This window comes from Podarcis muralis, chromosome 8, assembly GCF_964188315.1.
Source record: "Podarcis muralis chromosome 8, rPodMur119.hap1.1, whole genome shotgun sequence".
Classification (NCBI taxonomy): Eukaryota; Metazoa; Chordata; class Lepidosauria; order Squamata; family Lacertidae; genus Podarcis; species Podarcis muralis.
The window spans coordinates 15,032,170-15,055,012 of record NC_135662.1 but is presented as its reverse complement, the minus strand read 5'-3'; the positions used below and the strand labels follow the sequence as shown (position 1 = coordinate 15,055,012).

Sequence of the window (22,843 nt, the reverse complement as noted above, 5' to 3'; positions counted from 1 at the left end):
AGGGCAAGACTTAGCACAACCCTTCAAGTCCACTCAGCCTAGACAAGTCTATTCAAGAGAGTTCAATTGAACTGTCTCCCAGAAAACTGGCTATAGGCTTATATGGGCCTGGAACTGTGAGTGCGTCACAGCAGAGGGGTCAGCAGCAAGCGACATACTCCTCAGACCCCAGAGTTAGAAACTCAGATATATAAGCTTGGTACCAAATGGCTCCTTGAACCAGGGTTACAGTCACCAAAATGGAATGCCTAGTTGTCATTTTGGGGGCAGACTGCTAAAAGACCATATTTTTCAGAATGACTTTTGGTTCCTGAAATTCATTCTGATTGTGCAGATAAAATGTAACAGAGTTCTACAGGATGCAGTATTTGTGTGTGAAAACAGTCAAGATCCAAAGATAAAAACAGTGGGGAGGAGGAAAAGGAAGGTGGTAGTTAGGGGTGGGTAATCTGTCAATTTCAGGTTCTCTCATCTTCTCATTTTTCCAATCATAAATTCAGTTTTCCACATTTCCACAACAATTTGAGAATCTTGTATTTAAAAAAACCTCATGCAAATTTCTCCTACTATACAAATGTTTGTGTGCAATTTGCCCAATGCAATGCATTTCTGTATGCAATTTAAAGTAATATACAGTGGTACCTCGGGTTAAGTACTTAATTCATTCCAGAGGTCCGTTCTTAACCTGAAACTGTTCTTAACCTGAAGCACCACTTTAGCTAATGGGGCCTCCTGCTGCCGCTGCGCTGCAGGAGCACGATTTCTGTTCTCATCCTGAAGCAAAATTCTTAACCTGAAGCACTATTTCTGGGTTAGCGGAGTGTGTCACCTGAAGCGTATGTAACCTGAAGCGTATGTAACCCGAGGTGCCACTGTATGCCTCTTATGCAATCTTTGCCATAGAATATGAATTTTGTATGCATTACGTGAAGACTGGACAGCTAAGTTGAAAAATTCAGAGAAGTGTGAATTCCAAAGGGTTGCTATGTTTCAGTTCGTATTCCTTCAGAGTGTTAATTAGGCAGGTTGCCTTTTGTTGTTGTTGTTTAGTCGTTTAGTCGTGTCCGACTCTTCATGACCCCATAGACCAGAGCACGCCAGGCACTCCTGTCCTCCACTGCCTCCCGCAGATTGATCTAACTCATGCTGGTAGCTTCAAGAACACCATCCAACCATCTCATCCTCTGTCATCCCCTTCTCCTTGTGCCCTCCATCTTTCCCAACATCAGGGTAGTTGCCTTTAAATGTTAACAAAATCAACTTTCTCCCCCATCCCTAGGTGGGATAGACCCCCTCCTAAATTTCAAACATTTTTGTTTGGCATGTATCCTCAGATCTCATATATAGCAATCAAACACCAGACTTCAAACAATACAGGGAGGGAAAAGGTACCATGCGTACCAGTTCAGTGGCACCCAGTGTTGTGTATAATTTTTCTTAGCTTTCAGCAAACATCAAATAAGGGGAAGAACTAGGAGCCTAGCCAAGTCACCATCATTCCTTCATTCAGATTAAGATTTTCCAGCAACTTCTCTGGCTACAATAACTTCCAATTATGATGTGATGCATGCAGTGGTACCATCATGCCAGCCAAGATGTGCAAGCAACTGAAGTCATTGCTTGGAACAGCAATATTGCAAGCTGCATGCAATCTGAAAGGAGCAGCCCAGAATCCCCTGCAGTTTCAAAGGGGATACTGTAGAATGCTCTCCCCAGGGAGGTTCGGCTGGCGCCTTTATTATACACCTTTATGTGCCAGGCAAAAACGTTTCTCTTTAACCAGGCCTTTGGCTGATTGACAGCCAAAGCCCTTTAAAAATGTGTTTTGGAAGGGGGGTTTATTGGCGCTTTTTTATTATGTATTTTGCGTTTTTATATTATGACTTTATGTTGTGAATCACCCTGAGACATGCAGATATAGGGCAGTATACAAATAAATACAGTCGTACCTTGGAAGCTGAACGTAATCCGTTCTGGAAGTCCGTTCGACTTCCAAAACATTCAGAAACCAAAGTGCGGCTTCTGATGGGCTGCCAATCTGAAGCCCCGTCGGATGTTCAGCTTCCAAAAATAGTTCGCAAACCAGAATAGTCACTTCTGGGTTTGTGGCGTTTGGGAGCCAAAATGTTCGAGAACTAAGCTGTTTGAAAACCAAGGTACGACTGTTCAGGTCTTCAACTCCATGGATGGTATTCAACTTAAGTTTTACTCAAGAGTCCCACCTGCTGAAATTAATGAACATGACTAAGCTAGGACCATTACTTTCAATGGGTCTACTGCAAGTAAAGAAATGACTTCAGCTTCGTGCACAGCTTGGCTGGCCATGTGTTTGATCAATGGTGGTTGGTGCTCACTAGACTGAGGGAGCAAACAGCAAGGAGACCATCAGTAGGTGGAATCAGAGCCAACTAATTCTTGATTGCCCCATTGCTTCTCAGAGCTGCATACTACAAGGGCAACAACACTAAAAACATAATATGAGCTTGCTGGATCAGGCCAATGGCCTATCTAGTCCTTCATTCTGTTTCCACAGTGGCTGAATAGTTGCTTGTGGGAAACAATCAAATGGGATGTGGGCACATAGCCATCATGGCTAGTGGCCATGAATAGGCCTCTCCTCGAGGAATTTGTCTAATCTGTTTTGAAAGCAGTCACTGTCTCATGTGGGAATGAGTTCCACAGTTTAACTATGACTGCCTAGGACCCTCGTACCTACAGGACCGCCTCTCCTGGTATGTCCCACGGAGGACCTTACGGTCTTCAAATAACAACATCTTGGAGATCCCGGGTCACAGGGAGGTTAGGCTGGCCTCAACCAGAGCCAGGGCTGTTTTGGCAGTGGCCCCGATCTGGTGGAACGCTCTGTTACAAGAGACTGGGGCCCTGCGGGACTTGACATCATTCCGCAGGGCCTGCAAGACGGAGCTGTTCCACCAGGCCTTTGGCCAAGGCACAGCCTGACCCCCTCCTTCTGTAATCCTCATAGAGCTTTGTCATTAATTTGACGCTGAATTGATTCTAGAATGAATTGTTTTTAGAATGTATTTCGATTAATTGTTGTGATTTTATGTAAACTGTGTTATTTTTACTGTTGTTAGCTGCTCTGAGCAGCTGGGGAGGGTGGGATATAAATAAAATTATTATTATTATTATTATTATTATTATTATTATTATTATTATTATTATTATTAATTATTATTATCATTATTATTATTATTATTATTATTTTGTCTGTCCCAAATCTTCCAAAACTTGAGACTAAGGAGGAGGCTGACAGTCAGTGCCACCCACTGGACTGGTTACAGGTAAGAAGGCAAGCAAGATGGCCAGGACTGGTGGATAATGGAGGAGCCCTAATGGAGAATTTCAATGAATTCTGAAGTGCACATGTAATGTGCCCTTCTATACAGTCTCTGCAGCATAATCTTACGTGTTTTGTCAGAACAAGAGTTCCACCAAGTTCAGTGGGACTTCCTCTCTTCAGAGGGATGTGGGTGGTGCTGTGGTCTAAACCACTGAGCCTCTTGGGCTTGCCGATCAGAAGGTCGGCAGTTCGAATCCATGTGACGGGCTGAGCTCTGTCTGTTGCTCTATCCCAGCTTCTGCCTACCTAACAGTTCGAAAGCACACCAGTGCAAGTAGATAAATAGGTACCGCTGCGGCGGGAAGGTAAACGGCGTTTCCGTGCGCTCTGGTTTCTGTCACGGTGTCCCATTGCACCAGAAGCGGTTTAGTCATGCTGGCTGCATGATCTGGAAAGCTGTCTGTGGACAAACGCCGGCTCCCTCAGCCATGAGTGCCACAACCCCATAGTCGCCTTAGACTGGACTTAACTGTCCAAAGGTCCTTTACCTTTTTATCTTTACCTCTCTAATGCAGAGTTTAGGGTTGCTGCCTTAGCTAAGAAAACATATTGATGTGTCACATGGTTAGACTTTTTCTACTGAAATGTATTCCTAAACCGAAGACTCTGGCAGTGTAGCCAGACCCATCCCCAAACTTCTGCCCCTTTCCCCATTATTCACATTTTCCTTACATTCACCATTTTCTGTGTGCATGCTGATAATATTCAGCACACCATCTGTTGGCCACATCTGATTTGGAACTACACCCTCTGACATCACTATATGCTTGAGGACCATCCCTTTGAAAGGCTGGGAAAAAAGATTTTCTACTTAACTATAGCCATACAACACTCATCAACTGTTTACATTTCTGTCTTACAGGGCTTTACGGCATGGGGGAGGGGAGGATGGGGGCTACACCCTTTTATAACTTAGAAAAGGACGTATTCAATCACTTCCAGCAGATCACAAGGACAGGAGTCAAAGAGAAAGGAACCCTTTTTAGAGATTTTAAAGTTAAGAGTGGGGGAGGTTTAAAAAAAGGCAGTAAGCTTGCTTTCATGTACAGCTTCAGAGAGAGAAAGCTTATTCCAGATTCTGTAATGGAGACGCATTCTTAAAAGATCTAAACCCTTGGTCTGGCAGGATCTACAGAGTCACACCCTAAAATGTGTCGCCAGCAGTTTGAAGTTTCAAGGCTGTTTCTTACACGTCTGTGTCCATCACTTGGTTTCTCAGTGCCAGATGACGGAGCAGCTGGACGTGTGAACTGGCTCCATTGAAAACCATTATGCAGTGGCATAGCAAGGTCAGGTGGTACCCGGTGTGGAAAATTTCTTTGGACTCTAGTTGAAATCTGGTTGGACTCCCAAGAGACTGCCATCTACTCACAGTATAAAAAGACTGGCTGTGATCTACCCATTATCATTGCAAGGAGTTGTTGAGCTTTCTTTAGGGGAGGGTTGGCCAAAGTTGTTGAGCTTTTTGTGGTTCCAGGGTTTGGGTCCTGAGTTGAGGGACCTTTTGCTTCTTGTCAGGAGGTTGAATCCTGACAAGACCGAAGTACTGTTTTTGGGGGACAGGAGGCGGGCGGGTGTGAGGGATTCCCTGGTCCTGAATGGGGTAACTGTGCCCCTGAAGGACCAGGTGCGCAGCCCGGGAGTCATTTTGGACTCATAGCTGTCCACGGAGGCGCAGGTCAATTCTGTGTCCAGGGCAGCGGTTTACCTGCTCCATCTGGTACGCAGGCTGAGACCCTACCTGCCCGCAGACTGTCTTGCCAGAGTGGTGCATGCTCTAGTTATCTCCCGCTTGGACTACTGCAATGCACTCTATGTGGGGCTACCTTTGAAGGTGACCCAGAAACTACAACTAATCCAGAATGCGGCAGCTAGACTGGTGACTGGGAGTGGCCCCCGAGACCATATAACACTGGTCTTGAAAGACCTACATTGGCTCCCAGTACGTTTCCGAGCACAATTCAAAGTGTTGGTGCTGACCTTTAAAGCCCTAAACGGCCTCGGTCCTGTATACCTGAAGGAGCGTCTCCATCCCCATCGTTCAGCCTGGACGCTGAAGTCCAGGGCAGAGGGCCTTCTGGCGGTTCCCTCATTGTGAGAAGCCAGGTTACAGGGAACCAGGCAGGAGGGTCTTCTCGGTAGTGGCACCCACCCTGTGGAACGCCCTCCCACTAGATGTCAAAGAGAACAACAACTGCTGAAGTTTTAGAAGACATCTGAAGGCAGCCCTGTTTAGGGAAGCTCTTAATGTTTGATGTATTACTGTATTTTAATATTCTGTTGGAAGCCGCCCAGAGTGGCTGGGGCAGCCCAGCCAGATGGGCGGGGTATAAATAATAATAATAATAATAATAATAATATTGCTTCTCTCCTTCCCTCCACTTCTTTGGTCCCCTGCCTCCTTCCCATTCTCTACCTGCATGCCTCCGCCAGCAGCCAGGGAGCGTGAGGCTGTCAAAACGAGGGGGGAAGGCTTCCAGAATAGGGGTAGGTGGGAGTCGCGGGCAGACGGTGCGTCAAATGTCACTCCCTCAGAGTTGACACCCGGGGCAGACCGCCCCCACCCCTGCTATTATGCATTGGATAAAGGGGTGATGGACAATCTGTCTTGTGATGTTCTGTATCTGTGGTGGTTCATTGACACACTGCTTGATGCTGCAACCATCTACAAAAAACAGAATCACCAACCACCCCCAACCCAACTCAGCCCATTAAGAATTTGGGCGTATTGAAGCAACTACTTGACTAAGAAGACTGTGACTATGTTAGGATCATAGAACTGTGTAGTTGGAAGGGACCCAATGGGTAATTTAGCCAAACACCCTGCAATGCAGGAATCATAGCTTTCAGAACCCAAGCCAACCAGTCCTGTGCATCATCATCATCATCCAAGTCATCCTGTAAGATCCTAGAGCAGTTTGCAGCATAATCAGACAAAATACAACATCACAGAACAATAGCCTCCAAAGGCTCCTAACCAAACACATGACAATCCTTAGCAGATTCTGTATAGCAGCAGACAAAAATAAGAGCTACCAGAAAGCATCATAAGGAGGTTTCAGATCAACAGAGAAGCCACAGGGAGAGGAAGGTGAAGCCTGAAGTCCTACCTGAAAATAAACCCAGTTGAACTTGGTAGAATATAGCTGGGAAACTTGTGGCCCTCCAACCTCCATCAGTGACAACCACCACAGCCAAAGGGCAGGGATGTTGGGAACTGCAGTCTAACAACATCTGTCCACAGGTCCCTGCACAATGGGGTTTGCTCAGAAATGGCTGGTGAAGTTGGGCAGAGCTGCTGCACTAGCTTCCCAGAGGGTGGGCCCCTGGAACAGGGAGAGACTTTGGCCTTTCAAATTTCAGTGGCACCCTGGGCAAGGCCAACATTGGGAGAGCTAGGCATGGTGCAAACACATTGGCAGGAGCACCAGATTCGTTCTGCCAGTGCATTTGCACCATGCCAACATCCCCACAGCCTTCCCCTCCCGGTTAACAACAGTGACTCTCTGCCGGAAATCTAGCATAGCAGCTATGCTCAACTTGGTGACATGTATGCCAGGGGTGGCCCATCCTGTTTTGCCGCCCGAGGCAAAATGGAAAGGTGCCATCCCCCCACCACTGCCCCCTCTGGCCTTCCTTACCAGGGTTGTGTGGCAATGGCTTCTGGAGAGATAAGCAAGATATCACAGCACTCTCGCGAGATCTCCCTGGAAGCTGCCACTGGGGCTTCTCCTCGCTGTGATACATATGGATAAGCACTACTGGTGGAGAAGCAGGGGGCATCCAAAATCTGTGTAAGTTAAAAGGGTTATTAGCTTGAGCCAAATGGTCATGTGAAAAAAGGCCCTGGGTGTAGCTGATTAAGCCCATAGTTACAAATGAATCAAAACAACCTGACAGATGTAATTTGGACTGCCTTGAACTCAGTGGGAGATTTGCCACATACTTAAAAGCACAGCAAAAATCTGTGGGAAATTCTTTGACTTCGGTAGCTTGATATGTGAGTTTAGCCAAAGACTGTAGACTTTGCAGCAATGTGACAATTAAGAGATCCCTGCTGCTTGCGGTTGCTTTACAGTTAAGCATCCTGTAGGACTTACAGTAATCTCTGTATCTCACTCATTCTTTCTCTCTCGTTCTCCCTCCCTCCACCCCCCCCCCCCCCGCCAACCTGGCACATAGAATTCATTTATACAGTGGTACCTCGGGTTACATATGCTTCAGGTTACAGACTCTGCTAACCCAGAAATAGTACTTCAGGTTAAGAACTTTGCTTCAGGATAAGAACAGAAATCGTGCAGCAGCAGTGCGGCAGCAGCAGGAGGCCCCATTAGCTAAAGTGGTGCTTCAGGTTAAGAACAGTTTCAGGTTAAGAATGGACCTCAGGTACGAATTAAGTACTTAACCCAAGGTACCACTGTACAAAATACATGTTGAAAGCATGATGCCTGGATAGCTCAGCTGGTAAGAGTGTGGCGCTGATAATACCAAGGCTGCAGGTTCAATCCCCTTCCAACTCTAAAAAAATTATACGATTCATTTTTCTGCATTTAATTTCATTCCAACCAAATGTAAGGTGTTCACAAGGACATAGGAACTGGCTTGTGGGGAGTAGGCAAGGTGAGGTGCCTACCTCAGGCAGCAGGTGCTGGGGTTGTGTGGTAGGCCTTCACTGGAGACAAACCCCCAGCCTTTTCCCCCTCTGTAATTATCTACATTGACTGGCTGTGGCTCTCCAAGATTTCAGACCATTACTTTGGAGATGCTGAGGTTTGAACCCGGGTCTTGTGGTGTAGTGGTTAAGAGCAGTAGTTTCGTAATCTGGTGAACCGGGTTCGATTCCCCGCTCCTCCACATGCAGCTGCTGGGTGACCTTGGGCTAGTCACACTTCTCTGAAGTCTCTCAGCCCCACTCACCTCACAGAGTGTTTGTTGTGGGGGAGGAAGGGAAAGGAGATTGTTAGCTGCTTTGAGACTCCTTAGGGTAGTGATAAAGCAGGATATCAAATCCAAACTCCTCTTCTTCTACTACTACTAGCTACCTTCATGGGCTGAGGTGACCACTCTCTCCCCTATACCTGGAGGGGCTGGGGACCTTCCACATGCAAAAGCTCTGTCGCTTGCCGCAATGCACTCCATCAGCACACAAGCTAAATTGATATCCCCAAGCACTTTCCGGATCTGTCCCACTATTAAGACTGAAATCTCGAGTTGCTTTGCCCAGAATCCTGAACACAGCTGAAGCCAACGGGTTTCCAGCAATGTAGCCTTGGGCAGGACTGCAGTCATAGCGAACCACGGACATTTGATACAGGACTTTGAAACCGGGGCCTTTGCTATCTGATGCCCAGGATCTGATAGTTAAAAATCGGGACCCGATTGTGGCAGCCTATGCTGTTGCTGCTGCGGCTGCTGCTTGGCACCATTCCAGTCACCAATCTACTCGTTACAAATTTGATAAGCCTGCAAAAGGAAAGACTTGGTGGCTGGAACAATTCCAAATAGCCAGGAAATCCCACTTGAGGTCAAAGACAGCCACAACTGGAGAATTCCTCGCTCACTCGTCTAGCCAATACAGGCTGTAACCCCCCAAACAAACTGGAAACCTAAGGACTCTTGTTCTGGTTCAGGTTCAAATAATGACTGTCAAACAATGGCTCAGGTTCTGCTCCGTTCCAGTTCAAGGGGGAAATAATAAAAATAATAATTACTAAAGGCTTGGGTTTTTTGCTTTTTTCGGTTCTAATTTCATATTGAGGAGCTTTCAGAAGTGATCTCAAAATGACTGCAAGCTGGCCAGGGGTTGGGGAACAAGTGGCAAAGCCCTGGAGCAGATGCGGGAGATTGGCACTTGCTAGAAAAGGAATATCAGGTTGACACCTGTTACTCTCAACCCACTTAGACAATGAACTGGAATGGACCACAGTCCACAAATGCCTCTCCTATAGTACTGGATTCCCTGCATTGCCCGGGCTTTGACTAAATGAATACACGAAGGACTAAATGATTCTATGTAAATGAGTAAAGTTTCAAGACCAGGAGCAGCCTAAATATGTCACATGACTTAAACCACTGAGTCTCTTGGGCTTGCTGATTGGAAGGTCGGCAATTCGAATCCACGTGACGGGCTGAGCTCCTGTTGCTATGTCCCAACTGCTGCCAACCTAGCAGTCCGAAAGCACACCAGTGCAAGTAGATAAATAGGTACCGCTGCAGTAGGAAGGTAAACGGCGTTTCTGTGCACTCTGGTTTCCGCCACGGTGTTCCATTGCGCCAGAAGTGGTTTAGTCATGCTGGCCACATGACTCTGAAAGCTGTCTGCGGACAAACACCGGCTCCCTCAGCCTGAAAGCGAGATGAACGCCGCAACCCCGTAGTCTCCTTTGACTGGATTTAACCATCCAGGGGTCCTTTACCGATTATCTTTATTCTTCTACCCAATTATATGATTCTTCACCTCTGCCTAAAATTCTCCCTCACATGCCTTGACCCATTCTCCTCTTAGACCGCCTCTTTTCCAGGAACAGCCTCCTCAGATTCAAGACATGATTCTCTGTTGTACCAGGAACCAGTCAGATGAACCAGAGATCTGCTGCATCCTTCAGCTTCCGAAAAGCTGTAGGAGGAGTTTCAGAGGGTGGTCATCTCTACATTCACACTTACTGTATTTACATTCGAACCGTACGCAGGCACCTGTAAATTATAACATTAGCCGATTGCTACATTAGCCGATTGGCACCCCCCATTTCTGGGAAGCTGGCTGAGACTTAATTTTGGCAGCAGCAGAAGCAAATCCATCTTTGAAGTACAAATGATTCCCAGCGTTCATTCATTATGAACATAAAATAGCTGTCAGCATTCTTTCCCCTTCCAGTTTTAAGAGCCAATGGAAGGGGAAACTGAACAGTTATGTTACATCTGTACGGCTTTACTGCTCTGAAGCCCAGTTGCCTTAGTCTCCCGCTCATTTATCATTTCCAGATTTTTTACATGTCATTGATCTTCGCTGCAGGGATCAGACAGAGCCGACGTCAGGTCTCTGTTTTAAGTGCAAATTAAAGAACAGGAGAGAGCCCAGCTTTCAATAATGAAAAAAGAAATAATAATAAAAAAATCAGGCCATTATAAACATGAAACCAGCTGTACATTCTCAGAGACCCCAATATGGGGTCTCCGAGTAGCATTGAATTAAAAGGCGTGGGGCCCTATTCTGAACTGTCAGTTTGCCTACGCCATTGCTCTCAAGTCTTACACCTTTTAGCTGAAGGCATGCTTCGTGAAGGGATGCGGGTGGCGCTGTGGTCTAAACCACAGAGCCTAGGGATTGCCGATCAGAAGGTTGGCGGTTCAAATCCCCGCAATGGGGTGAGCTCCCGTTGCTCGGTCCCAGCTACTGCCAACCTAGCAGAAAGCACGTCAAAGTGCAAGTAGATAAATAGGTACCATCCGGTGGGAAGGTAAACAGCGTTTCCGTGCACTGCTCTGGTTCACCAGAAGCGGCTTAGTCATGCTGGCCACATGACCCAGGAGCTGTACACTGGCTCCCTCGGCCAATAAAGCGAGATGAGTGCCGCAACCCCAGAGTCAGCCACGACTGGACCTAACGGTCAGGAGTCCCTTTACCTATGCTTCTTTAAAATGAAGGTCTCTCCCCACTTCCAAAGAGTGCAGATAGTCAAAATAAGGGTTCTAACCAATTTGGATTAGTGATAGGGAGTATAAAACTGGCACCCAAGGATGCCAACTTGAATAAAATATTGGAGGGGCCCAGGTAAGTTCTGGCCCCATAATCAAGTCAGTAGACATGGCACAAACACACCATTTGAATGGCAATTCTGATCAACCTTAGGTGTGCGTGCCCCCCCCCCTCCAATATTTTATTGAGGGTGCCAAAGGGACCTTGGCCCCTAAGAGTTGGCTCCTAGGTTGGCATCCCAGTGGTAATGACTCCAGGTGACTTAAGGAAAATAGAGAGCAACACAGTGGTACCTCGGGTTACAAGATGCTTCAGGTTACAGACTCCTCTAACCCAGAAATAGTGCTTCAGGTTAAGAACTTTGCTTCAGGATGAGAACAGAAATATTACAGCAGGAGCGCGGCAGCAGCAGGAGGCCCCATTAGCTAAAGTGGTACCTCAGGTTAAGAACAGTTTCAGGTTAAGAACAGACCTCTGGAACGAATTAAGTTCTTAACCCGAGGTACCACTGTATGCTTGTGGCAGAAGAGAAGAGGAGGGGTGCTTTTTCTGCAGTGTTGGTTCCCACACCACTTTATAAAGCGGGTGTTTTAATTGTGAAACGGACAAGCCCCCCTTCCCACCTTGCTAGTTGGGCGGGGTGGGAATACTACCACACAAGGGACATCTTTGGGGGGGAATGAAAAGGTCAAGGAGCAAAGCCCACACAAATACAGAGTGGAGTCCCTAAGGTGGTTGGATGGAGTCTTGTACGCTTCCTTCTGGCAAATCCAGCAGCCCAGCTGGTGCCAAACGTATTGCTTTCCTTTCCTTTGGACCACATCAGTGTGGCTGGGGTGTGTGTGTGTCTTTGTCATCAATCCCCACTCAGGCATGAAGCCCACTGGGTGACATTGAGCCAGTCACAGTCTCTCCGCCTGATCTACCTTGTTGCAAGGATAAAGTGGGAGGTGTAGCAGAAGCACGTTTCGAGCTCATGGGAGGAAAAGAGATGTAAGCAGGAGAAATGAATAAATGCCAAGGTGAGTTGGCACTAGAAAGCAGGGTCGCCAACCAGGACTGGCTGCACACCTCTGCACCTGGTGGGACAATACAGTCATACCTCGGGTTACAGACGCTTCAGGTTGCGTTTTTTCAGGTTACAAACCCGCCGAAACCCGGAAGTATGGGAACGGGTTACTTCTGGGTTTCGGCGGTTGCGCATGCACAGAAACACCGAATTGCAACCAGCGTGTGTGCAGACGCGCCGCTGTGGATTGCCAGCGTGCACCCCGCACGGATCACATTCACAACCCGAGCATCCACTGTAATGTCATCCTGTTTCTGGCTGCATTGTATTTTGATTTCTGGAGAAGGAAGGAAGGAAGGAAGGAAGGAAGGAAGGAAGGAAGGAAGGAAGGAAGGAAGGAAGGAAGTGCAAATATCATTTGAAGGATGCCAATGAGGAAAGAATGGGGATGCCAACATTTTGGGAAGGAATGTTGACTTCTCAGTAATAAATGAGGGGGAGGGATGGATACTATACTGAGAAAAAGGAAGGCTTTTGTGAGACTGGAAGTACCCAGTGACTCACATAACTAAGCATGTGAATATCCTCCATTGAACAATATTGTGCTGGAAGTGAAAGTGTTGGGTGTTTGGTAAGTGAGAATAATACTTTGCATTCATATTGTACAATCCTATGCATGCACATAAACTGCACTTTATCCAATGCTGTTTACTCCCATGTAAGTGTGCATAGGATTGCATGTGCTTGTGTTCAAAGCGCATCCTATTTATTATCCCTGCAATTGCTAGCAGGCTCATTAAGGGAGGGCAAGTACTATTGTTGCCATATTGCTGGGGTGAGTGGTGGCCAAAAAGAGCAAAGAATGAGCCCTGGTGGATCAGACCCAAACCCCGTCTTGTCCAGCATCCTGCTCTTACAATAGCCAAGTATGCACACACACACACACAAGCAGGACACAAAAGTGTCCACTCACCCAACTTGTGATTTCCGGCAATTCACATTCAGCGGTTTACTGCCTCCTGCACTTAAAACTAATGCATAGCCATCAGACTAGTAAAGGTAAAGGTAAAGGGACCCCTGACCATTAGGTCCAGTCGTGACCGACTCTGGGGTTGCGGCACTCATCTCGCTTTATTGGCCGAGGGAGCCGGCGTACAGCTTCCGGGTCATGTGGCCAGCATGACTAAGCCGTTTCTGGTGAACCAGAGCAGTGCACAGAAACGCCGTTTACCTTCCCGCTGGAGTGGTACCTATTTATCTACTTGCACTTTGACATGCTTTTGAACTGCTAGGTTGGCAGGAGCAGGGACCAAGCAACGGGAGCTCACCCCGTGGCGGGGATTCGAACCGCCGACCTTCTGATCGGCAAGTCCTAGGTTCTGTGGTTTAACCCACAGCGCCACTAGTAGCCATTGACTAATCCTTAATAAAACCAGGCAAGAGGTGAGGATTTGCCTTAAGGCCACCTAGATAGCCTGTCCTGTGACCAAAGCGAGGTTTTATCTGGCAATCTTTCAAACCATTCTCCATGCTAGATCATGCAGTAGCTATTTTGCACATTCCTGTCACGGAGTGATGTGTGCAGGTACACGAGTCCCTCTATGAAAAGACATGCTAGGAAATAGTCTCTGCAATACTGGACCGGCTAAAGGTAAACCCAACTCACTATATAATTAGCAAAAGAAAAACCCACCTCTGGCAACTAGTTATGTAGAGGTGGCTAAATGTACACGTTGCAGAATCGCAAACTGTGTGAATGGCTGGAACGTTAACAAATATCAATACAACTCTGCCCCCTGAACAGTGGTCTACAGGAGAGACCTACAACACATTGCATTATGCGCCTGCTCAGGATTCTAGCTACTCCATTTACATTCCTCCCCCCTACAAGTTTTCTGTTCAATGCTTCTCAAGTTAGCCAGCATTCTGTACCCACTGAGCACATTTGTGTACAGACAGTATACAGTGTGTTATGTACTGAGTTGAATAGGATCCAAAATGCAGTAGTCTGATTGGTCCACAGAAGCCACCCAATCCAGCTCCAGGTGGAAGTGAATCTGTGACCTGATTGGCCTACAGGAGAATCCCAGAATTAGCCAATCACGTGGGGCCCATTGTGTAAATAATGTATATAAAGCAGACATTCTGGGGGAACTTCCATTCCTCCTCACCACTATGAGCTGAATAAAGAGCATGAAATCCACTCTCGACTCAGAGTATATTTCACAGTGGTACCTCGGGGTACAGATGCTTCAGGTTACAGACGCTTCAGGCTAGAGACTCCGCTAACCCAGAAATAATACCTTGGGTTAAGAACTTTGCTTCAGGATGAGAACAGAAATCTTGTGGTGGCAGCGCAGCAGCAGCGGGAGGCCCCATTAGCTAAAGTGGCACCTCAGGTTAAGAACAGTGAACGAATTAAGTTCTTAACCCGAGGTACCACTGTACCTTCAAAGCACCTTCAAGGCACATTCTTTCCCTCAAAGAATTCTGGGCACTGTAGTTTGTTCAGGTTTGTGAGGAGTGTAACTGTGAGGGGCAAATGACAGTGCCCAGAATTCTTGGAGGGAAAGAACTTGTTTCAAATATGCTGTAGAAGGTATAGCGTGCATATACTCTTAGTCCTCATCATTGAGCTGTTTTGGGAGTTTCCCCTTTCTATAGATTTGTGATACTTCTGCAAACCTTGGGGTTTCCTCAAGCTTGCTGATATGTTCTTCTTAGGTAAAGGGATCCCTGACCATTAGGTCCAGTCGTGACAGACTCTGGGGTTGCAGCGTTCATCTCGCTTTATTGGCAGAGGGAGCCGGCGTACAGCTTCTGGGTAATGTGGCCAGCATGACTAAGCCGCTTCTGCCGAACCAGAGCAGCTCACGGAAACGCCGTTTACCTTCCCGCCAGAGTGGTACCTATTTATCTACTTGCACTTTGACATGCTTTCGAACGGCTACGTTGGCAGGAGCAGGGACCGAGCAACAGGAGCTCACCCCGTCACAGGGATTCGAACCACTGACCTTCTGATCGGCAAGTCCTAGGCTCTGTGGTTTAACCCACAGCGCCACCCGCGTCCCTTGTTCTTCTTATGTATGGGTTTATTTACCATCCCAGCACACAGGTCTTGATACAGCGCAAAGCAAAAGGAGCACTGTTATCCTTGGATGAATCAGCAGCAATTATATTTTGAACCATCAGAAGCTAAACTAGCCTCAAGTTTCAGTTCTCTAATCACTTAACTGGATTTTGCAGCAGAGCGAGCCTCATCTATTTCAGTGGAACAGGCTTTCCAGGGATACCTTGTGCCTATGCAGATTTCCTCAGAAGCAAGTCCCACTGAATTCAAGGAGGCTCACTCCTTTGCATGCCTGTGTTGGGACTGCAGCCTCCGCTGGCTTGCAAATTGATGCATCTCATTTCAGTGGGTTGGAAGAGAACTGAAAAGGCCAAGTCTCAAGTTTCAAAGCTGTCTGATTGTCCTGTGCCCTGTGCAGACTGCTGGGTGGTGGTAGGTTTTATTTTCTGCTCCTGCTGATAGCTATTACTTAAAGATGTGTGGAAACTAGAAACCACTGGGGATAATATATGTGGCTTGTCAGTTACACACTATTTCAAAGAGCATTCGGTGGCGAGCCAATGAGGTCCAGTCGGCCTTCAAGGCTGGAGACTAATCTACTTATGGATTTGTTATGGCCTTGAGAAAGTTATTTCTCTCTAATACCCTGATCCTAAGCATCTTTGCTCAGCATTGTCCCATTGATTTGAATGAAGCTTACTTCCAGTATGTGTGCTCAGGTCCCTGGTTTCTTCAAAGGATCCGAGCACACGTGCTGGATGTAACCACCAAGGAGTTTTGATACAGCCAATTATTTGTTTCCATTGTTCTGTGCTACCAACCGCAATGCCTTTGCTTTGTTGGTCAATCTGGGGCAAGAGGAAGGAGTGCAATTACAGTCATACCTCATGTTATGTTTGCTTCAGGTTGAGCGTTTTTAGGTTGCGTCCCACGGTGACCCAAAGTACCGGAAAGGGTTACTTCCAGGTTTTGCTGCTTGTGCATGCGCAGACGTGCAAAATGACGTCACGCGCAGAAGCGGCGAATCACGACCTGTGCAGACGTGGGTTGCATTCTGCTCATGTTGCGAACAGGCCTCCGGAACGGATCCCGTTCGCAAACAGAGGTACCACTGTATTGTGTGCATGGAAGGAGGGTGTGGCGATCACACAGGGTCCCCGGACGTTTCACCGTCTATTGATCCTTGTGCCACCACTTTATTTCTCGCTGCCACTACCCAGGCCCTACCTGGGACAATACAGTGGTACCTCGCAAGACGAATGCCTCGCAAGACAAAAAACTCGCTAGACAAAAGGGTTTTTTGAGCTGCTTCGCAAGACGATTTTCCTTTCTCTTAACACCGTTAATACAGTTGCGACTTGACTTTGAGGAGCAACTCATAGAACGCGGTGTGGTAGCCTTTTTTTGAGGTTTTTAAAGCTTTTTGAGGTTTTTGAAGCTTTTCCAAAACTTTCCCGACACCGTGCTTCACAAGACAAAATAAATCGCAAGACGACAAAACTCGCGGAACGAATTAATTTCGTCTTGCGAGGCACCACTGTACTGAGTCCAGTCAGGGTTAAATTGAAACAAACTTTTGTTATTTATTGCAGTTTAACAAGCGTGTGGTTTCATAAACCGTATCGGTCAGTTACATTCATGGGGTGCCTATCCAGTCCTATAACTTCCGCTCCCTGCTCTCACTCGCTAAACCACCTCTCAGATATTTACTTGTCTTCCTAGCCCCTAACTGTTCCTGACTCAGCCTATTTCGCTACACTAATTCAACCTACCCACAAACTCTATCCCAATTCACTCCCACTCCAACCAACCACCCAACTCCCAAAGAACTTCTCCCTTTGCCCCTCCCAGAACTGGTTTTATACTCCCACTGACTCCACCCCTCTGGGTCCTGACTGGGCAACCTGTTTAACTATTTCACCTCCAGCACTCTCATATGTTAACGTCACAGAGGGTCCCTTCCCATCACCTCAAACCCTGAGTTCTGTTTATACAAACAAAGCCCACAAATCTAGGATGGGGCACCTGTGACCTTCCAGATGTTGAACACCCATCATTGGGGGCAGACCCCTGGGGGCCAAGGCAGTTTTGGCCCCAACCCCAATGTATTTTTTGAGGGGGGCAGGGCCAGGCCTCTTCAATTTCCAGAAGGCGTTTGGCTCCACCCCCTGGCTCCTTGAGACTTACGTCAGGCCAGTGGCGTAGCGTGGGTTGTCAGCACCCGGGGCAAGACAAGTAATTTGCGCCCCCTAACCCGTGGATTTGCGCCCCCTAACCCGTGGATTTGCCCTAACCCCAGATGTTGCGCCCGGTGCGGCCGGCCCCCCCTGCACCCCCCACGCTACGCCACTGCGTCAGGCCCCTCAATCATCTGGATACTGAGAGCTAGAATACAACAGCATATGAAGGGCCACCGATTCCCCACACCTGTTTTAAATGGTTAAAATCTAAAATAATCCTTTTATTTGGGAGTGAGGTCACTCTTCCCCGCCCCCGGTTATTTTCCTTTTGTACATTTTACACGTTTACTAAAATGGTTAATACAATTCTTATACTCCCATAGACGAACATAACTGCCTTCCAACCCAGGTAAAACGTTATTAGCTCCAGCCTGCATCTATGGAAATAGGTTTTGTACCTGGGTGACTCATTTTCATCGCAATGTTTCCTTTGATTTTATTGTACACAACCTTGTGTATTGTATAGTGGTACCTTGGTTCGCAACCGTTTTGGATTACAACCATGTCAAACCCAGAAGTGTGTGTCCCTTTTTTTTATTACAACCCATTTTTTGAAAATTACAACCCCCCCTTTTTTTTTGAGGCCCCATTGGCAAAAGTGCGCCTTGGGTTACAACCTGTTTTGGTTTACAACCGGACCTCTGGAACGGATTATGGTTGTAAACCAAGATACCACTGTACTAGGAAAAGTGAGCACATGGACTCATATTGAAGTCTAAGGAAATAAATGCAGTTTGTAAGGCAGGGGCTAGAGAAAGGCAAGCCTAAGCATGTTTGCAGAGCTCCGTGGGACTCGCTCCCTAGTATGAAGTCACCATCTGAAGCACACAATCACCTGCTTTAAATCTCCCTCCCAACGCCCAAAATTAATGGGATAAAAAAAAATGCTTAACCTTCAAGCCCCATGTTTCTGGAGCAGTTATATAGTATAATAACCCATCAGATCTCAGAGGGTGTGGCAGGAGAGGAGGACAAGCGTGACGGGAAGATTCAAGGTGAATCAAAGAAACAGTTAAACATTTCAGTGCAGTATAATATCAAAATAAGTTTTAAAATTGCAGAATATGGCTATTTATCATTTCAAAATAAGAACAAGAACATCCTTATGGTTGCTATGTTTCAAAAAGTAAAAACCAGGACGCCCCTTCCTTCTTTAGGAAGGAAACACAACACACAAAAACCTGCGCTCTTTTGTAAATTCCCCCATCAAAAAACACACACAAAAAAACAGTTTCAATTCCGCCTATGAAATCCCAGACGTATGGCAGCCCTAATCATCCTATAATACTTAACGTACATATGTAAGAGACTCATTTATAGTTATAATTTGGGAACGTATCCTTACGCAGATGCTGATTTAATACTTTTATACTTTGTGGATGTTCTATTTTGTAAATTAAGTACTTCTAGAAGTCCCCGTCCCCCCCCCCATATTTCTTTTTTGTTTTCCAATCCATTTCCACATCTGCTGTGGCTCAAATTTTTATTCTGAAATAATAATAACGGGGGGAAGGAGTTTGAGCTCCGTGGGAGAACAGAAGACCCCAGGTTCCATCCCCCGCCTCTCTAGGCAGGGCTGGGAAGTCGAAAGGAGCTTCTTATGCCAAGAACCCCCTTGAAACGTCTCCTTTTTCTCTTCCCTCTCCGAGGCGCCAGCTGTAGAAAAAGTCCCCACTTCCCTCGTGCTTGTCTCACGGATCGGCCGGGGGAACCCCTTCCAGATCGCCGGAGCCAATCAGGAGAGGGTGCGGCGCCGCGTCATAAAGGAGGAGGCGGACCCTCCCACACAGTGACCTCATCGTCGGCATTCCCTGCATCTCGGGTCTTGCCTGCTGCCACGTGGGTTCCCAGCCTGCAATAAAAGTCTGCCTGGCTTTTTTGCTGAGCGACCTCGCTCTTCTTTTTTTTTGCGCGCTCTGCAAGAAGGGAAGGCGGGGATTAGGAAGCGGCCGGGGCCCCAGACGCCTCTCCCCGGCCTTGCAAGGGGGCGCGGGGCTGCAGGCAGGCCGGGGCTTGTTTTCATGCGCTGGGGGGCGAATGCTGCACACGTGTGGGTCGCCTCTCTGGACTCTGGCCCACAACCACGGTCTCTTCTCCCCGCCTCCCCATAATTGAACCGCTCCAGCTGCGCCCTGTCGAAGCCTTTTGCAACCAGACACTTTTGCATTGGGTCTTTTGCAAAAGGACCCTGCTTTTAAACTCGCTGCGCCTTCCCACGAGGGAAGAAAGGCTGCTGAATCCGGAGCAATAAAAAGGGGAAAAAGCAGTGGGAACGAAACAATGAGGTGGCTTCCTTCCAGGGCATGGAGGGAGAGAGAGATAGGCATCTTGGAGCCCGGCAGGCGGTTGCCAAGCGGGGCCAGCGCAGCCTCCTCTCAAGCCTGGCTCCCTTTGTCCTGCCCCACGGATGGGGGGAGAGCGGATCGGCCCCTGCCTGCACGCGCGCGGCTCCGGAGCCGATGCCACGTCCTTCCATTTCCCTCGCCTGCCGGCGCGCTCCATCCTCCAAGGCAGAGGATCTCAACCCTGCCCACCCGGAAAAAACCAAAGCAAAACCCTCGCCCCGATCCACGGCCACACACCGCACTTAGGTAGCAAAGCATTGAGCCCTGTAAGGCCTGGAGGCGAGGAGTTGCATTGCTCCTCTCCTGTAAAACGGAGCCCAGCTGCGGCAGCGATCCTACGCATAGACAACCTGGGAGTAAGGGACTTTTAAGCCAGCGAGGCTTAAGGCCTGAGTAAAGAGGCGCTCTCAGATCTTGAGGGTGGGGTGGAGGAGTCAGGGTGCCCACGTGTTAATATAGGGGGGGTACCTATCTCTGCTTCCCTTCCCTCCCCCCGAAGCATTTCGAAGCGTCTTCCAAAAAGGGTTCACCAAACCAGACACACCCCTCTCCAAACACCGAGCAGACAGATGTTTCTTCCAGAGAGGGGAGGGGGAGACCGGCTCTCCAGATGTTGCTGGACTCCCAACTCCCAGCAGCTCTGGCCATGGTCGCTGGCTGGGGGGGTGTCAATAGCCAGATGTTCCTCACTACCTCCGCAGCATCTGGCTATTCAGATTGCATATGAACACGGCTCCTTCGTTTCACAGCCCTTGCCTTGACAGATCTGTAGCTCCCATCAATGCGTCTTTCAGAAAAAGAAAAACGAAAGATGCCACGAGCGCACCCCAGCCCACCCTCCCATCTTGTGGCAGCGCGTTCCATAGGTGGAAGCGTGGCGGAGCAGCTCCTTTCTCGCGCCAGTCAAATTTATTGGCCGATTCTGGCTCGGTTTGTAGGTTGTTGAGACATCCCGCCCCCCTTCCTTAAAAAATAATAAATAAATCACTGGGAATCTGACACCCACACCCCTCCCCCTCTCGCCTTCTGCTCCTTCCCATGTTCCTTCTCCACTCTCTTCCACCCGTTTGAAACCGGGAAGGGAGGGGAGGGCGTGGCAAAGTCACGTTTCATGTTTTTACAAGTGTCTAAATAGCTACAGTGTGTGCAGTCCAAAAAGAGAGAGAAGGGGAAAGCAGACCCGCCTTCCGGAATAGACTCGCTCCTTTGATATTTTGGAACCAGATCAATGTCTCCAAATCTCCCAAGAACCTTTTATAGCTTACATAGGTGTGTTCATACGTGTGATTATATATATTTCTTGCAAGCCGAGAGGAAAATACTATTCCTTTACTTAGGCGTACAAGACACGCCCCCCACCAGTTACTTGCGAGTAGGCTTACTGATTTCCCTCCATCGATTTTATGGATGTTCCCACAATTATCACGGAAATGAGAGAAGAGACCAAACCCTAGGAGGACCTAGATGCATTTACTCCTGCACAAGCCCCTTCCAATGGGGTTTACTCGCGAGTAAGTTCTCTTCTGCCACAAAACCCTGGCGCTCGATCCTCGATCTTTAATGCATTTGCAGAACTCGGAGGAGTCGGGGTTGGTAAACGATTTATAGACCAGGATAAAGAAAACGGGCAAGATCCGGCCAAAGGTGAACACCTCCCAGTACCATTTTCCCCCAGTAGAAGAGAAGCGCGCGCCCCCCAAAAAACCCTAACCATGCTTAGGCCCACACGGGCTTTACTCCCAAGTAAGTACGCGCAGGATTGCAGCCTTAAAACGCGGTTGACCTTGGCAGGATCGTGTCCTGAGCCCTGAAGACCCGCCCAAGGTAGCCTAGGTGTTAAATTTAGCTTCCTCAAAACAGGATGCAGTAAAGAGATGCACAGCATTATCTGAAAGAAGCTTCAGGTGATCAACGGCAATTAAATTAGGCTGTTCCTCGGGGCAGAGACCTGCGTTCCCATCGGTTTAAAAGGCACACGCGCGCAAAGAGTTGCCTCGATGGCGCTCCACAAACACTAACATTTCTCTGTCCCCCTCCTCGGAAGCAATGTCCGCCTCTTATTTAAAAATAAATACATCACCCCTACCCCCCCCCCGATTTCTTGCAAGAAACCTAAACAGAAATAAAATTGCCATTTTTATATACATAAAAAAAAAAAAAAACCCCTCACTCACCTTGCAGTTCTTCTCTGCTCATCCAAGATCTACAAAGAGGCCGTCGGCGCGGTGCGGAGACCTGGAAGCCCTCTCCCCCCAGATTGAGGTAATAGATCAACTCACGCTCTCGGGAGGGTGTTTGGAGGGGCTGGATCCCAACGGCCTGCAAACCATGGGGAAGAACACAGGGAGCAGAAGGGGGATCTTTTCTCCCCCACCTGGATCCCAGTTCCCTAAAAAAATTCAAGTTTCTGGCCTTTTTCTCCAAATTTCCTTGCCCCTTCCTTAATTTTTTCTCAAAGCTGGCTTCCAGAGAGATGGAGACGGTGGACTTGTTCCTGGCGGTGGAGAGTCCAGGCGCCCGCCGCAGAAGTTGCTAAGAAAAGTTGAAGGCGGCGCAGCATCAACAGGCAAAAGAGGGAAGGGGAAAAAAAAGTCTCACACACTCTCTCTTTGGTCCGGGCTGAATGGAACTTCTATCTCAGGCTCGGCGGCGGCGTAGCAGCAGCAGCAAGCAGCCTCAGCAGTTGGAAGTAGCGGGTGGATAATATTTTCCAGACGTCTCTTGCCTCTTTCTCTCTCTCTCTCCCGTCTTCTTTTTCCTGCCTCCCCTTGGCTGCTGAGATTCTGCCTGCTCCAAGTTAAGGGGTCTCTCTCGCTTTCTCCTTTTTTTTTTTAAACCAGTGAAGGCTTGGAGGTTGTTTTAATAGGGTGGAAAGGGTGGGGGGGGGGGGAGGAGGAGGAAGGAGGGAGAGAGGGAGGGAACTCCTGTAAGTTGGAAAGGGGGGGGGGGAGCGAGAGAGAAGAGGGAGAGAACTGCCCATTCAACAGGACCAGTTTAAACTCGAGTGAATTCAATTAAATTAATTGCAAACAGAAATTGCAAAAAGAGAGAGAAATACAATACACATGTGTTACTACCACCTGATTTCCTCTTCGTGTTAGAAGGGGTGGGGAGAGGGG

At 47.9% G+C, this 22,843-nt stretch overlaps 1 protein-coding gene across 1 annotated transcript in view; it reads right to left on the bottom strand.

Annotated features, from left to right (window-relative positions):
- The window catches only part of HAS2 (hyaluronan synthase 2), a 44,414-nt gene extending 21,851 nt beyond the window's left edge, over positions 1-22,563 (bottom strand). The window contains exon 1 of the mRNA XM_028736222.2: positions 21,899-22,563. The gene's annotated coding sequence lies outside the window, so the exon portion shown is untranslated. The remainder of the gene's footprint in view (positions 1-21,898) is intronic.
- Between the last annotated feature and the right edge of the window lie 280 nt (positions 22,564-22,843).